Source organism: Malaya genurostris, chromosome 3, assembly GCF_030247185.1.
Source record: "Malaya genurostris strain Urasoe2022 chromosome 3, Malgen_1.1, whole genome shotgun sequence".
In the NCBI taxonomy this organism is placed as follows: Eukaryota; Metazoa; Arthropoda; class Insecta; order Diptera; family Culicidae; genus Malaya; species Malaya genurostris.
The window spans coordinates 141,550,207-141,568,993 of NC_080572.1; the positions used below are offsets into that span (position 1 = coordinate 141,550,207).

Here is an 18,787-nt window from a genome sequence, read left to right on the forward strand (position 1 = left end):
GAGTTTCTTTTTCCTTTCAGTTATCAGATTTTTTCAACGTTACACATCACTTACTTACTTTTACTCTTTCAGTCGTAGACCACGCGGGTCTCTGCTGTATATAGGAGGCGTCTCCATTCAACTCGATTCATGGCTGTTCGCCGCCAGCCTCGGTAGCTGCGAAGGGTCCGCAGGTCGTCCTCAATTTGATCGATCCGTCTTGCCCGCTGCGCGCCTCTTCTTCTTATACCGGTCGGATCATTATCGAGAATCATTTTAACCAGGTTGTTCTCCGACATTCGAACAACATGCCCAACCTACCGTAACCGCCCGACCTTGGCCGTTTGGACGAGGGTTGGTCCTCCCAGCAACAGGTGCAGTTCATGGTTCATTCGCCTTCTCCACGTACCGTCTTCTATCCGCACTCCGCCGAAGATGGTTCGCAACACCTTCCGTTCAAAAACACCTAGTGCGCGTTGATCCTCCGCAAGCATTGTCCAGGACTCATGCCCGTAAAGGATAACCGGTCTAATTAGCGGTTTGTAGATAGTTAACTTCGTACGACGGCGAATTTTACTCGATCAAAGCGTCCTGCGCAGTCCAAAGTAAGCACGGTTTCCTGACAATATGCGTCTCTGAATTTCTCTGCTGGTGTCACTATCGGCAGTCACCAGTAAGCCCAAGTACACGAACTCGTTGACCATTTCGATTTCATCACCGCCAATCAGAACTTGTAATGGGTGGCTGACATTATCTTCTCTCGACCCCCTGCCTTTCATGTACTTTGACACATTGATGTCAAGTCCGATCCGCTTGGCCTTCTACTCAAAGTTGCGTGCTCTAATGTCAATATCATCAGCGAAACCAAGTAGCTGGACGGACTTTCTGAAAAACGTGCCATTCGTGTCTATCCTCGCCTCACTTATCACACCCTCCAAAGCAAAGTTGAATAGCAGACACGATAGGCCATCACCTTGCCGTAAACCTCTTCGAGTTTCGAAGGGACTTGAGTTTATCTCCGATAAACAACGCACATCACTCGATCGATCGTAGCCTTGACCTTGACCTTGACCAGCTGATCTCGATCGATTGTGTCATAAGCTGATTTGAAATCGATGAATAAGTGATGTGTGGGCGCATTGTATTTGCGGCACTTTTGCAACACCTGGCGGATGGCGAACACTTGTAGGCTGCGTTCAGCAGGATGATCGCGTGGTAATTTCTGCAATCCAGCTTGTCATTCTTTTTGTAGATGGAACACACGATTCCTTCCATCCATTCCTCCGGTAAAATATCGTCCTCCCAGATCTTGGTTACGACCCAGTGCAGTGCTTTCACCGTGTTTTAATAGCTCGCTTGGTAGTTGGTCAACGCCAGCGGCCCTATTATTTTTCAATCGGCTTACCTCCTCCTCGACTTCTTATAGGTCTGGGGCCGGCAGTCTATCGTCCTCCGCACGCGTTCCCAAGTTCGTTACCGCGCCGCCGCTTTAGTATCCCGCCACACCGCCATTAAGGTGCTCGTCGAAATACTGCCGCCTCGACCCGTTGGTGTCCTTACACATATCAGCCTGTGGTACATGGCCTCTACGCGAACCTTCTCGTAGAACTTCCTTGTGTCACCTTCTCGTAGAATTTCCTTGTGTCATTAGCATGGAATAGCTGTTCCATCGCTTCGCGATCTCGGTCTTCCTGTTGATGCTTTTTTCTACGGGATACCGAGTTTAGTCTGTTCCGCGCCTGTCTGTATCGCTCCTCGTTTGCTCTCGTCCGGTGTTGCAGCTTGCTCGCCCAAGTTACATTCTTCTCGGCCACTAACTGTTCACATTCGTCGTCGAACCAGTCGTTCCTTACATTCGGAGCCGTCGTACCTAGCGTTGCTGATGCAGTGCTACTTATGGCAGAACGGATTTCTCTCCAGCCATCTTCAAGAGTAGCTGCACCAAGCTGCTCTTCCGTTGGTAGTGCCACTGCCAACTGCTGCGCGTAATCTTGAGCTACTCCAGCATCCCGGAGCCGCTCGATGTGAAACCGCGACGTTCGGTTTCGACGTTTTGTACCCACCGTCGAAAGTTTTGAGTGCATGCATACAGCAACCAAGTAGTGGTCTGAATCTATATTCGCACTGCATTGTTGATGCCCGAGAAAAATTTTCTGTCGATCAAAACGTGGTCGATTTGGTTTTCGGTCTGTTGGTCAGGTGAGCTCCAGGTAGCTTTGTGGATATCCTTGCGGAGAACGAAGGTGATTCTGACCACCATTCCTCGGGATTTCCTAACAGGATTGCTGAAGTTTTCGGAAATTGTAGAATGGATTTTCACAGCATTCAATATTTCTGAACCCTTTTACAAACCCTCATAACAACGCTACTCCCAATAGCTAGAACTTTTTTGAAGCAGTTATCAGCTCAATGGCCAATTTTCTCAGGGTTTGTATCATTTGATGGATAATTTATTTTCCGCCACAAATGATTCAATTACTATCCTGCAGTGGAATTGTCGAAGCATTATGCCAAAACTTGATTCATTGAAAGTTTTATTGCATAGTCAAAAATGTGATGTACTTGCTTTGTGCGAAACATGGCTTATATCAAACAAAGCTTCAAATTTTAATGGTTTTAGCATTATACGTCTCGAAATACGTATTGTGGAGTGCTTTTAGGAATTATGAAATGCTATTCCTTTTGTGGAATAAACATTCCTTCGACTACTAGTACAGAAGTTGTTGCTTGTCAAATAAACATTAAAAGAAAATACATTTGTTGATATTCCTCCAAGAGAACAAATTAGGCAGCGGCAGCTATATGAAATGGTATAAGCCCTTTCTGCTCCACGGTTGATTTTGGGAGATTTCAATTCGTTCGAAATTATGTGGGATTCCGTTTATAATGATAACAGATCATCATATAACATTTGCGACAATTTTAACATGACAGTATTAAATATGGGTAGTATGACACGGATCTGAAGACCTCCTGCACGTCCAAGTGTATCAGATTTATCTCTTTGCTCGACTTCAATTCGACTATATTGAACCTGGAAACTATTTCCTGATTTACACGGTAGCGATCATTTATCAATCATCATCTCAATTAGCAGGGACAAATGCGTTGTTAACTCAGTTTATATTCCATATGATTCGACAGAAAAATATTGATACAATTAAATACCAAAGTAATATTTCAAGTGTCCTAAATTCAAAGGAAGAACTCCCCCTGGTGGAAGGATATGACTCGTTTGTTCGATTCTCAAGGTTACAGAACATTTCCAAACCAAACGATTTCCTGGTCCAACGAGAAGGCCTCCCAACCCTTTGCGAAACTAAGGATATGACTCCCTCGTTTGTTCGATTCTGAAGGTTACAGAACATGCCCAAACCATACGATTTCCTGGTCCAACGACAAGGCCAACAGAAGGCCTGCCAACCCTTTGCGAAACAAAGAGTGCTCCGATGCTAGACGAATGAGGAATCGTAACGTAGGAATTAAGAGTTAAGAATACTCGGACCGATGAATATTTGACTTTGCGAGGAAAGTTTTTCCAGATTTTGTTACTACGCAGAGCATAATTCGGAAGTCAATGGAATAATGGTTCCATTGATAGCCCCTTTTTAATTATGGAATTTTCTATAGCACTCTTGTCTTGTAATAATAACGCTCCTGGGTTTGATAGAATTTAATTCAACTTGGTGAAGAATTTGCCTGACCTCGCAAAAAGTCGTGTGTTGAAATTGTTCAACAAGTTCCTTGAGTAAAACATTGTTAAACCTGACTAGAGGCAAGTGAAAGTTATCGCCTTTCGAATGCCGGGGAAACCAGCTTCAAATCAAAACGCATATAGACCCATAGCAATGTTGTCATGCATCAGAAAATTGTTCGAAAAAAAATATTTTTTTCTGTAACAACACTTGGGTCGAGACGAATTAATTGTTACCAGATACTCAATTCGGCTTCCGTAGAAATGAAGAGACGAATGATTGTCTTGTATTACTTTCGTCTGACATCCAAATTGCCTTTGCTCGAAAATAAAAAATGGCATCTGTATTTTTAGACATTAAAGGAGTATTTGATTCAATGTCCATTGATGTTTCTTCAGATAAACTACACCAACATGGACAGCGATTATATATAATTATTTGCACAACTTTTTGTCATAGAAGCGCATGCATTTTTCACATATCGATTTGCAACATTCAGAATTAGCTACATGGGTCTCCCGAAAGTCTCATGTCTCAGTACGCTGCTCTATAATTTTTTCGTGAACGACATTGACAGTAGTCTATTAATTCCATGCACACTGAGACAATTGGCAGATGATGGCGTGGTTTCAGTTACTGGACCCAGAGCTGTTAACCTGCAAAAACAATTGCAAGATATCATGGATAACTTGTCCGTTAGGGCCGTTCGTCTGAGTATCAAATTTTCAGCGGAGAAAACAGAGCTAGTCGTTGGAAAGAATGATCGGATAGGTTTTGACTTTCAAATACCTCGGCGTGTGGTTTGATTCCAAATGCACGTGGGGTTGACACATTAGGTATCTGATTACGAAACACCAACACAGAGTAATTTTTTTTTCGAACAATAACAGGATCTTGGTGGGGTGCTCATCCGGAAGATCTAATAAAATTATATCAGACAACAATACTTTCAGTCAGTGTTGGTGATTGCCGAAAATTTGACAGAAGCTGCTCGATATTTATCAATACTGCATACAACATCTTCAATCCGGTAGAAGATGCTACGAGAGCTCGAGTCTCTCAATGCGTGAATCGCGAGAGAATTTTTGTACATTTCTTCGCTCCACTTCATAATCTGAGTATTTAACGGCCCTTACAGAAAAATACAGTCTGAAAATGATTGATAATGTGTGGAATTTACCAAGAGAGAATTGCAAGTTGACAATTATCGCAGAAAATCGAATCGATGATTCGACTTGATGATTCTCGAGCTAACCTTTGATTTTCAGACAGGCAGTGATGGCCTAGCACACGTTCACCACATGAGCCAGGTCTCATACAGCCCGTGTGCTGTACTTTTTTAAACCAGATTCATTGAGTGTGTGCTAGCAAGAAAAGAGAGCCGTATCGATATAGCTCGTGGCTCGTTGAAATACCAAACACGCGAGCTAGCAGAAAACACGCACACGAAGTCTGACGCACACGCTCGTGTGCCGTGTTGCTACTAGATCGAGAGTCGTGTGCTTCGTAGAACCAGCTCGCAATTCAAGTGGTGTGCTGGCTCAATCCCTGACTTGAGTGTCCGTTTTTTTCATTCAATAATATAATATCATTTTTAGGCACACAGTGTCCGCTCTTGTCTTGTCTCTTGTCAGTAGGTGGACTACACAAATCAATATTATTGTCAATCCAAATGATTAGTGGCTTTCGCATAAGGTGATATTATTGTCAATACTCGACATTTTGACAATGCTATTGATGATGAATAATCGTGTGCATTCAAATGGGATTGACGTATTGACGATGGATTTACAATACTGAATATTGACTATAATATTTCCTCATGTATGGACTATTATTGCCAATACCGCTTCAATATATCAATTAATTGGCATAGAGTATTCTTTCCTCAATTTTAGAGAAAATCAACGTTCAGAGCATTCAATATTGCAACCAACGTCTAAACATTCAGAGGATAATTGTATGTGATGTTAAGCGTTAAGAATTGTATGTGATGTTTATGCTACGACGAATAAAAACTTATGTACACTGCCTTAAAAAATAAGCATATTTATGGCAAAAAATATCCGAGAAACTTGGTGCACTTATTTTCACAATTTTTGGCACATTTTACCTCATAACTCTGGAACCAGAGGTTGGATCGAGATAATATTCAGGAATTTCGTATGGAACCACCTTTCACACACATACACACACTAACATACACACAGTCATTTTGCGTACTCAACCAACTGGGTCGAATATATATATATATATATATCTACAGTTTTCATTATAACTTTGGGTAGACAACAATATTTTTCATTTTTTTTTTCAGTGCATTTTATTTCACGAAGTAGTCGGGTGTATATATATATATATATATATATATATATATATATATATATATATATATATATATATATATATATATATATATATATACACCCGACTACTTCGTGAAATAAAATGCACTGAAAAAAAAAATGAAAAATATTGTTGTCTACCCAAAGTTATAATGAAAACTGTAGATAGATGACCTAAGAAAAGGAGAGACTTTTTACAACTAGGTGGATAAAAACAAGTTTTACTTAATTTCGTGTTTTTTTGTGCTAAATTCGGAATTCTACTTTTTCTGAATTGTTTACTAATAGAAAATTCAAATAATTTTCGAATTCTATACATTCCTAAATGATTCTAAGTTTGCGATATTTAAATTTTAATATTCTATGTCGTTCAGGATAGCGGAAAATTGATGTCGTTCAGGATAGCGGAAAATTTAAGATATATGTTTTTGTTTTTAATTGCTTGTAAAACAAAAATCAAGCGATTTTTTTTTTCAAATTGTAGTTGGCTCTATTTGCCATGGGTTAGTATATGGAATTCATATAATTTTACGTTCTATTTCTTATTGTAGAAAGTCATTGAAATAATTTAAAATTTATGTGTTGTCACAAAATTTATTTTTTTAATAAAAAAAAAACAAATTCTACGTCTCTTTGAAACAGATGATTCCAATATTTTCACTATGATTTGCAGAAACGTTGGCAAACCTAAAACAAAATCAGAATTTTAGAAGTTATCAATTGCGTTTGGTTTGTGCATAAAAATTGTTTAGATCTTTTGTTAAGTACAAAAACATAACTATTTTTAGAGTTTTAGGTTGTTTACTAAAATTTTTAAAATTTTCAGTGAAATCCAAGTTTCAGTTTTTTTTGTAAATTTTGTTCATAATAAATTTCTAACTGAGATAATAAAAAAAATATGTCATAAAATTTAAAAGTTTTGATTTGATTTTGTTTGGCACAATTTTTCCAATAATAGAAATTCTCTGTATTTGTACCAAATTTCTTGAGATTCTTTGAACGGATATATAATTTTGATCATCAATACATTGCACTATGGTCCGAAACGGGAAATTAGCGTGACAAAAATGTTTTCACTATTAAATATTAGTTTTTTGTAATTGGTGTCTTCTCAAAAGTTGTTTGCAATCAAATGGCGCTCCTTTTTATGAAAAAAGTTACTAGGGTGGTCCTCATTTAGATTGAAATCTGATATCTAACTTTCTTAATTGAATTCAAAAATGATATTGTTGCACAATAAAGTTGTAGGAAATTTTATTTTGAGCTACTTTGTTGAAAAAAGCACCTCTCTAGCTCTTCATGTGATCGATTTACATCAATTTTCCTGAGTCTCCTAAAAATCACTTTTTTTGTTCTAATTTTTTTGTGAAACGTTCTACGGAAAAATTGTCTTCAAAAGAGTTGTTAAACTAATCATTGCGCATAATTTAGCTGAACCAAGCATTTTCATATGAGCTACCAGTAAAAAGTTATGATTGTTTTTTTCATCGAAAACTAGTCAAGCTTCAATATTCATTAGATGCCAGATCGAATTGGAAGGGTGTTATTTTTTTAACTCATTCAAATTAGTTTTAAAATAACCTTCAAAAAACTCAAAAACATTGCATAACTCTTAAACGCCTTAATGTATTAACATACTTACTTCAGCAGAATAATAGTATCAAATTAGTTCTACAAATGTTCCATACATTGTTCTTTCGAGAAATGAGACACACAAAAACTACAGCCGAAAATAAATTTTTTGTAAGTCAAAGCACTTCCTGAAACCCAAAAAATTATTAGTTTGTTAAAAAGAGTAGAAAGTATTTATTCGAACCAAAACTAATTGTGCGTCGTTTTCCGGTTTTTACAGGCTATTCGCTACACAAGTAGATGAAAAAGAAGGGCCAGTTTCATAGGCGTCTCGGCATGATGTGGATAAAAATATTTGCATTTTGCTAACTTGCACCAGCTTGTTGGAATGGTTGGTGAGATCATGAAAATTTCTGTTCATAGATTTATCATGGCCAACTAGTTCGAAATAATTATATTACACAGTATCTCTAATCCTCAGTTGCTCAAACTCAATTGAAATATTTGTTGTGGAGAATAAATTAATTAAAATTGTTCTGCAATCTATTTTCGGCTGTAGTTTTTGTGTGTCTCATTTCGAGTCGATTGTCAAATTTTAACTGGGACAGTGGCGGATATGAGGCTACGATCGTCAAGCCAAAAACAAGAAAATACAACAACAACAACAACAAATTTTAACTGAAAGTTAAAATAATTCGCCTTAAAGTTTTAATTGTGCAGTTGTTTCTGTAGTATTATAGTATACTAAACAGAACCAAACCTTATTTGATAATTGAAATCGAAATTCAAAAGGAGGTAATTTCTTGTGTTTTGGATATCTGTTTTAATTATTGTGTAATACCTATATAAACCTTACTTTACCTCAGTCAAGTTAACTAAGTGTCTTCAAAATGACCGACGATCAGGTCGTTGATGCCATAGGGTGGCAACGATTTAAAGAAGTTCAGGAACGAATGCTTGCATTTGTTTTTCGTGGTCAAGCTTTTAACGAAGACGAGTTTAGCAGCACCAAACAACTGTCGTTCGAGCTGAAATCTTCTATTCATGTGATCAACGTATTAGGCTATGCACTCAACAAACCAATTGTCAACAACGCGGATCTGAATGAATCATTCCGGACGGGGGATATGTGTATTATTGAGGAACAAGCTAGAAAACCTTTGGAAAAAGTCGTTGCTCACAAGGAAAGTTTCTCGTTTGTCTTGATTCCATTGGTTCTTGTTAAAAAACGGTGTATATGAAACTTTACTAATTAGGGTGCGTGATAAAAAGGGAGAGAAGTATATTGATATAAGTGGAAGAGTTTACAAGAACTTCGAGAATTTTTTGACAAAAAATATGTTTCCGCTTGGAGTGCTATGCTATCCCAAGAAAGGTATTCTATCATTAAATGGAGACTCGATTGAAATTGACTGTAGCAAAGTTGGATTGAAAAACGCATTGCTAAATGTACAGATGTGGCATTTGGAACAGTTGGTACCATAGGTGCCATTGGGGCAATATTTGCCACTGGTGGATTGGCAACACCCATGGTAATTACATCACTTGGATCTGCTGTTTTCGCAACTGGTCGAAGTATCGGAAAACTGATCGATGCTTCCGAGCATGGTCAGTCGGTGAACCCGTTTTTGGTAGGTTCCTACATTTACGGTCAGGAAAGATGATTGTTTTTACCTTTTTTTTATATATAAAAAATAGGTATAGAATTTGCTCAAACTGTAGAAAAATTTTCCGAGGCCCGGAGGGCCGAATGTCATATACCAATCGATTCAGCTCGACGAACTGAACAAATGTCCGTGTGTGTGTGTATGTGTGTGTGTCTGTATGTGTGTTGTCAACTAAGAGGTCGAGATCTCAAAGATGGCTGGACCGATTTTGATCAAACTAGTCGCAAATGAAAGGTCTCCCCGTCACCCAAAACGCTATTGAATTGTTTTGAGATCGGATGTTTACTTTTTGAGTTATACGAAGTTTTATGTCAAAATTTTCAGTTTTTTGACAGTATCTGTCACATTTGACCTTGAAAACAGAATATGTTTTCAGACTTAGATTCCGTACGGTAATACCTATCAAACAAGCCATAGATTGTTAAAATCCGTCCATTTTTAACGGAGATATCGAAATTTATGTGTAAGCGACTTTTTCCCCTATTCCAGCAGTAGAAGTTTTGAGCGCTGTCTGGCAAAGAAATGCTTGGGAGCAACATAAAACACGATTTTTTGTACTGTGACATATAATTGTTTCTAAGTATCAAAAAGACTGTGTACAGCATCTATTTTCATGACAATTTGCCTCGGACCGATTTTAGCACGGTTTGTTTTAGGCAACATAATCTTTCGAACATGGCATATGTAAACCAGATGATATCAGCATTTTCGAGTTGAAAGCAATTCCATAATTATATTGATTTTAACTACTTACAGCAATAAATGCTGGAAGAACATAACTTACATATACCATACGACTCAGTTCGTCGAGATCAGCAAATGCGTGTGATAAATAATTTCTCTCAATTTTCTCGGAGATGGCTAAACCGTTTTCTACAAACTCAGATTCACATGAAAAGTAATATACTCCCAAACAAGGTTCCTGAATTACGTTTGGATCTAACTTCTGATTGCGGAACCACGGTATGATATGTGAAACGAAACCAAAGTTATGCAATTCAGTTTTCTCGTAGGCTGAACCGATCTAAGATTCAAATGAAATCTAAGAATCATCTATGATTCAAATGAGAGGTTTTAAAATCATATAAAACATCTTACTTTTTAGTCAGATCTGACTTCTGGTTTAGGAGATACAGGGTGATTAGTATAAAAATGTCCATTTCACATAAATTAATCAGGTTTATCGGGTTTTCAGATTTGGATAGTCGATTACCAAATAAATTTATTTCAGTTTAAGTGGTATTCGTTTTTGGATTCGGAATGTATCCCCAAAATTTAATTCGCACTACAATTTCTCAAAGATGTCTACACAGTTAAATTCAACTGAGGAGTTCAGTTGAATTTAACTGATTTTGGCTACACCGATTCTAGTATTCCGGTTCCAGTATCGAATCGTTTCTCAAAGCTCAATCATTTTCTCAAAATTTCTCGATCATTTTCGCCAAATTGAACTTCAAAAACAAAAATTCAGGTCCCATACAAAATACAAATCCGGACTCAAGGTCCCATACAAAATTGGTGAATTTTATCCGATTCTGGAATTACAGATGATGAGTTTTTAAAATTCATACCGATATAGAGGATGTAAATTGTTTGGCGTATTATTTTAAGGCCATTCGAATCATTTTGGCTTATGCTAGTTCCGATATACCGGCTCTGGAAGTACCATAAATGCTGACGAAAAACTCTAAAGTGGAACTTACTTCGACATCTCATGGAATGTTCAATCGATTGTCATACGTTAAGATTAAAATTCGATACGATTTGCAGTTTCGGCATTACAGGGTAATGAGTGATTAAAATCTCAATTTGCCGTTTAAAACGACGATAATTAAAATAATGTCATGAGAATTAGAACACCGAAGAATATCCATGCAAAAAACATATGCGGATTGATAAAAAAAAGGTATCATCTCACTGCTAGGTGGATTAATCACGTTTTTTTATTTGAAATATATCGTTTTTTTAATTACAGGATGCTGAAGCGCGTAACCAGTGGCTCATGATATCGGCTAACTTACTTGCGTTTTCTTCCGCTGGCATTACGAAATTGGCTTCTATGGAAAGATTAGCAGCAAGCAGCAATAGTCTTTTCTTGGCTGGAAAAGTTGTCAGTGGAAGTAGTGCCGTAATTAGTTTGGTCTCAATAGCAGATTCAATCGTATATTCGGTTAATAATTGGAAGACATTGCCGATTAACGAACAGATTTTGCTTGTTTGCTCGATATGCTTCTGCAGTCGACAAATATTCAGTTTTGTGAATGCCGAACGGTTAATACGGGAAAATCAAATCAGAGGAGTGTGTAATTTCTTTATTAACCACTGTGTTTTGGGTAAGGATGCGGTTGCTAGTAGCTTACCTATTACCGGTTTTAGAAAGATAATTCAAGGAAACGATGAATACCTGGAAGCGGTGTTAAAATTTATCAAAGTTATAGTACAAGAAAACTTAAGTGTAGCAATGGATGAAGATTTCATGAATTTCAAAATTTTCGGATTCAAATTCGAATTGCCTATTTGGATAAACTTTAAATGTACTGATAATTTGGTCTACATGATCCAAGGAATAGCCAATACATTCAGAGATATATTCTCTCTACTAAGAATAATTTCCGGAGATGAACAACTTTTCAAAGTTACGTTCAAGAGAGCAGGTGAATTGGGTGGCCAACGAGCCGATTTTGGCACTGCAATAAATCAGATATTAGAGTTATTTGAATTATTTTTCAAAGTGTCGAATGATATCGCAACTCTTTCGAACGATACTGACATAATTGTCGGTGCTGGACATAGGTTTACTGTAAAAACTGCCTTCGATGTATTTATCTTGACGGCCAGACTCAAAGCTATTCCACTACTTAATGCTCTCGCAAAAATGAACTCGCGCGGAGCTGAAAAATTGAATGAAATTCGCTTACGTTGTGGAGTTTCACAAAGAATTTTTTTCGAATGGATAATCACAGAATGTACTACTTCGGAAAAGATGTATGAAAAAATTATATTTCTGCTTGAGATTGAACAGATTTGCTCAGAAAAAAATCTTCATATTACTAAATATAATGCCAGTGAAGGAAATGTAGAGATTGAATCCATGATGAAAATCGATTTGCAAATTTTTTACAACGCCACCTCTCGTGCCTATCTAATCAATCCTAAACTTTTTAACATTTGTAAATCAGCTCTTGGTAACCATCGACAATATCTAGAAGAAATGTGGAAAAACACTTGTACTCTTCCAATTCCACATGATACCCATTTCGAAAAGTTTATAGTTCTGGAGCACGCTTGTAAACATTCTCCATGGGTGGAATTCGTGCTTGTTTATACTAGGAGCATGCATTGTGATAATTTTTCAAAATTTTTTCATCACGCACTATTTGCTCTGGGCAATTTGGAGAAAATGAATTCTCAGCACAATCAGCACGTTACTATTGGCAACAATGAGCTCACTGTTCGTTATAAAGAATTAGAAAAAAAGCTAGGGAATTATCTTACGACAGGTTCTGCCCTGTGGGTGACGAAAATCTGCTAAATGATCCCAATAAATTAATCGAACGTATCAAAACTCTAGCCACAACCGAATGCTTGCGTTTCGGAATGGTTGAAAATGCGGTGCTAGATTTAGACCGACATCCGTCACTTCGGAATTGCAAGGAAATAAAAAAGTATAATCGATTTATCGCGAAGAAAAAATTTTCTCGTCAGGAAGTTGACGGTGATGTTCATTGTAAACGAGTGATTTATTTTGAGAACCGATCTCTGAAAATCATAATTGGAGTTGTTCGTGGGAAAGGGGCATACATTGATACATTTTTGTTTTCTGGTTGAACACTTTAATTTTTACGGATTTTAATAAAATCTTGGCATGCTCGATTTATCTTTATTTTATCTTGTTTTAACCTAACCTTTGTTTCATCTTCCCGGGTTGACGGTTCAATGCATAGGGCACTGGTCTTACTTACAAGCCAGTTGTCGTATGTTCGGGCCCCGACCTGGAAGGATTCGTGGTGTCAGTAGAAATCGTAGTACCAGCCAATGCAATGGTTCTGTACACTCTGAATTGGCTGCGGGGTCTGCTGAAGCAGAAGGTCAAATTCCACTACAGGAATGTAATACCAAGGCTTTGCTTTTTGTTTCATCGTGACGTTTCATTAATTTGACATTCCGGCAAAAACAATGTTTTACTTAGGTTAGCAGGTTTTTTTTTTCAATGCGAATTTTTAAAATTTCCTTTTTTTATGCGACATTTCATAGTTTTGCGAATTGACAGATCGAACGATCGGTTCCAATATGTGAAAAGTACGGTAGGCCCTTTTTAAACATTACAAAATAATGCAAATTACTCAGGTTTTAAACATATAATTCAAGCATATTGTGCATGATTTCGTAGATTGAGCTAGCATCTACAAGTTCTTATCGATTATTGTCTGATTTGACTATATAGCTTTAGTCGATCAATGAGCATAACATTTCGTGACATTTGCAAATAAAGTGTTAAGAGACGAACCTCGCGCTAAACCGTACTCGGAGTTGGTATGAAGACTTTGTGACAAAAAGCAACTTTGCATATTTTTTTCCAAAATTAATCTAGACTGTCTATTGAAAAGGGCCAAACTTCTGTTACCATTTTTTTCAAATGGTTTTATTCTAATAATGACCAAATCTACAAAAATACTGCAAATAAGTTTTCCCAAAGTCAGTCAAATTTCAGGTCGATTTACAAATTTGATTTGAATTTGGTGTCGTAGGCCAAGTTCCATTCTTTGTTAAATCGTATTTGCCTATTTCTTACATTCTACAGGGTCCGGCATTCGAAGTGTAACCAATTAAAAAGGCCATAAATTCAGTTTGGAAAATTACTTTTACTTAATTCAAAGTACAAAATGTGTAAAAATAATACAAAATTCAGAATCAATTCACTTTTGCTCGATATGACCACCTTTTGCCTTGACTATGGCCTTGAGACGGTCAAAAAAACGAATCGCAAGCTGCCCGAATGTGACTTGCAGGTGTATTTTGGCCCACTCGCGGACAATAACTTTTTTCAGCGCCTCGAGACTGGTGTATCTTTTAGTTCGGACTTTGCTCTCCAAAATGGCCCAAAGAGAATAATCCATTGGATTCGCATCTGGTGAATTCGAGAGCCATTGTGTGGACGTGATGAAGTTCGGAACGTTGTTTTTCAGCCATTCTTGGTTCACTCGAGCTTTGTGAGACGGTGCCGAGTCCTGCTGAAACGTCCATGGTCTGCCACCGAAATGTTTGTCTGCCCACGGCTTCAAAGCAACCTCCAGAATACTTTCCCGATAATATGTCGTATTTACCTTGACGCGAGGCTCGAAGGTCTGAAGTTGGTTACACTTCGAGTGCCGGACCCTGTATTGTTCACTACACTGTATTGTCTTTGTTTCTGTCGTCTCGACCGTAAGCAATTTTCGATTGTGTCGGATAAGATGCGAGCACGAACTGATTTTTGAATTTGATGAAATTTTGCCCAAAGATTGGTTCTACCATTGCAAAATGCGCCCTTGTAAGGAAAAAAATGTTTTCTTGTCCAAACTGACACATAATTGAAAGTCTTGACACAGAATTTCATACAATCAAATGTTTTATTTTTTGTAAATCGACTTTAAATTTTTAAAATAGATATTTTTCATTTTTTCAAAATTTTATTCTATTTTTATTTGTATTGAATCATTTTGCGAACATAACAAGTAAACCCTTTTTGTAGGATTTGACATATTTTGACTATATCTACTTGATTAAAAAACTTTTTCCCTTTCCAAAAATCAGTCTGGATCAAGGGGCTGGGGTCCACTAGGAGATTGATATTACCTATTAGCTCTCTCCGGACAGTACCAGCCTAGATGCCGTGTGGAATCCGGCGGAAAAAATGAACCAAGAATAGATCCACTGGGTTCCTGCTTCCATGTCGTAAAAGGCGACAATTGCTGGAGTTTCTTTTTCCTTTCAGTTATCAGAAATTTTCAATGTTTCACTTCTGATTACTCTATTTTACTAAATTATCTCTTCATTCAATCTATTAATTTCCGTCTAGCTTCGTTCGTTTCAATCTATCAATTTCCGTCTAGTTTTATTTGGAATGTTTTCTTCTTCCATGTTATTGATTATCTTTCAGGATTATAAATTGAATTGATAACTATTGCGCAAATCCGTTGATATTACAAAGTTAATAACAGAGATAACATATATCGGTATATTGAATACATAGTAAAAAACATTTGGTATTAATATTTCAAACAACAAATTAATATTTTTCTCGGTAGCCGGCTGCCCAGATCAACCAATATAACCAATTAATAATTTTATTAAATAATTAAAATAATGAAGCTGAAATTATAAAGACGCGCGTGAAATCTGTTGACCTTTATTTGGTGATTTAAAATGATTTTATAACAACTGTTTAGAATATGTCAATGCAATGAATCAACTATTTTGTCTAAATCCTATTCACTCGTTTATTTTGTATCACGTAATTTCATTTTAAAAAAATAGGGAAGTTTTTATTCTTTACGCGATAGTATTGCAAATTTTTTCTTTAGTTTCCTCGAATAAGATCTGTGAATCAAGACTTCCCGGGACTTCAATATAGGATATTGTTGAAACGTTCACTCGGGAAGTCAGTGAGTTTAGTGGTGCATCCGAGCATCTTGAAACCGGAACGTACTGAGTCGCGCGCGAAACCAATACTGAAATTTAAATAAAATAACAAATATCCTTCTCCCGTGACACTTGTTTCACAAAAAAGTTAGAACAAAAAATGTGAATTTTCAGGGGCCACCCTATTTTTATTCGGGAAAATTGATGTAACTAGATCAAATAAAAAGCTAGAGAGGTGCTTTTTTCAGCAAAGTTGCTCAAAATAAAATTTCCTACAACTTTGTTGTACAACAAAATCATTTTTTGAGTTCAATCAAGAAAGTTAGATTTCAGATTTCAATCTAAATAAGGACCACCCTAGTAACTTTTTCCATCAAAAGGTGCGCCATGTGATTACAAACAACTTTTGTGAAGACACCAACTACAAAAAACTAATATTTAATAGTGAAAATTGTATTTGTCACGCTAATTTCCCGTTTCGGACCATAGTGCATTCTTTCTAGTAATGATTCCAAAATTTTGAATCAAAAAAATGTACATCATTCGTACCGCATCTCTCGGATCGATCGGACGTTATTTCGTGCTCTTAAGCAGTGCCGTGTGTGTTTTTCCTTGCTAAAGGTTTTTTTCTCACACATTCGATAGTTTACCAGACTAGTGTAATAGTGATCAGACGGTGCCTATCATCAAAAACTGCCGTTATTCTATTGTGTATCCAAGAGGGTTAGCTCTTTGTTTGCGGTGCTAGTGATTGTTCCCGTGCGAAGGTTCCGCACACTAGCAGCAGAGACAATCATCTTGCTGACCTTGAACTGGATTAGTGGTGTCTAGCTAAGTATAATCCTAGTGTTTTGTTTTTATCATTCTACCCGTTTATCTCAACATATCTCAATAAAGCGTGTGTTTACTTTACTATGAACGAGGGCGGAGGGCGTCCTCCCTCAAATGATAATCTCTCCATAAAAATGGATGGCATAGAACTAGATAATTTATCTTCCCCTGATAACCCCTCTCGCACACGCGTGTGGCCAACCGGTTCTGCTGGGCCCTATGTGGTATACTTCCGGTCCAAAAAAGAACAATCACTCAATTTGATGCAAATATCAAGTGAGCTGGCTAAGTACTACTCGGACGTTATCCAGATAGCAAAAGTTCGAGCGAAAAAGTTGAAAGTTGTCGTGAAAACCCTCGAGCAGGCAAATCAGATCGTTCGCCATGAGGCCTTTACGAGGAATTACCGCGTTTACATACCAGCTCGGGAAGTGGAGATTGACGGCGTGGTTAGTGAGGCGAGTTTGAACTGCGAATACCTTCTGAAGAATGGGGTTGGCTGTTTCAGAGATCCTGCTCTTCAGAATGTTAAAATACTGGACTGCAAGCAATTGAGTTCAGTAAAAATTGCAGAAGATAAGACAAAAACTTATTCTTCATCAGACTCATTTCGGGTAACTTTCGCTGGATCTGCTCTTCCCAATTACGTCCTTCTGGGCAATGTTCGCTTACCTGTACGCTTATTTGTCCCGCGGGTAATGAATTGTACCAATTGCAAGCAGCTGGGTCACACAGCCACCTACTGCGGCAATAAGCAAAGGTGCATTAAATGTGGAGGGGAACATGCAGACGAATCATGTGGCAAAAAAGCTTCAAAGTGTCTTTACTGTGGGGAAAACCCACATGAATTGAATTCATGTCCCGCGTACAAACTGCGCGGAGAAAAATTGAAGCAATCTCTTAAAGAACGTTCCAAACGAACTTTCGCAGAGATGCTGAAGAACACCATGCCACCTGTCGAATCGATTAATCTCTTTGATTGTTTGCCTACCGACGAGAATGATTCCGATGACCCTCAAGAGGGGTCATCCTTTACTATGCCTAGCGGTTCTAGGAAAAGAAGGACGATCTCATCTCCTAAACTGCCTTGTAAAGGCCCAAGGATATCCATTGCGGGGACCAAAAAAAATACAAATACTCGAAGTGCTTCCCAAAAACCGAAGCAAAAGGCTCCTGGTCTAGCGAACTTAGCATCAGACCAAGAGTTTCCTGCACTTCCCGGTACACCAAAAACCCCGAGTACCCCTAAAATACAAACTGAGAATCAATCAAGTGCTGGAATACTGAAATTCTCTAACATTGTGGACTGGATTCTTAGAACCTTCAACGTCACTGATCCTCTCAAGAGTCTGTTGATGACATTTATGCCAACAATTAAAGCATTTTTGAAGCAGTTGACTGCTAAATGGCCCCTCCTTTCAGAGATTGTATCCTTTGATGGCTAATACATCGAACGAGGTTAAGGATGCAATCACTGTACTACAGTGGAACAGCAGAAGTATCCTCCCGAAAATTGATTCCTTCAAAGTTCTTTTAAATAGTTTAAAATGCGACGCATTTGCTTTGTGTGAAACCTGGCTGACCTCAAATGTAACCCTCAACTTCCACGATTTTAACATAATTCGCCTGGATCGAGATGATCCCTACGGAGGAGTACTTTTGGGGATCAAAAAGTGCTATTCCTTCTTCCGAATTAACCTCCCATCGATACCAGGTATTGAAGTTGTCGCATGTCAGGTCAGAATTAAAGGCAAAGACCTTTGCATTGCTTCCATCTACATTCCTCCAAGGGCCTCGGTTGGGCATCGGCGGCTAAGCGATATAATTGAGCTCCTTCCCGCACCAACGTTAGTTTTAGGTGACTTCAACTCACATGGTACGGGTTGGGGTTGTCTTCATGATGACAATAGATCAACCGTGATCTATGATCTTTGCGATAACTTCAATATGGCAATTCTTAATACGGGAGAAATGACACGGATTCCTGCACCACCAGCAAGACCAAGTGCGCTGGATTTATCCCTTTGCTCGACATCACTACGGCTGGATTGCAAGTGGAAGGTGATCCCTGATCCCC

At 37.9% G+C, this 18,787-nt stretch overlaps 1 protein-coding gene and 1 pseudogene across 1 annotated transcript in view; both read left to right on the forward strand.

Moving 5' to 3' along the window:
- Positions 1 to 18,787, forward strand: part of LOC131439574 (chromatin-remodeling ATPase INO80) — a 530,048-nt gene that overhangs the window by 271,314 nt on the left and 239,947 nt on the right. The gene's annotated exons all lie outside the window — the stretch shown is intronic.
- LOC131439575 (uncharacterized) lies at positions 8,121 to 14,910 on the forward strand (annotated as a pseudogene).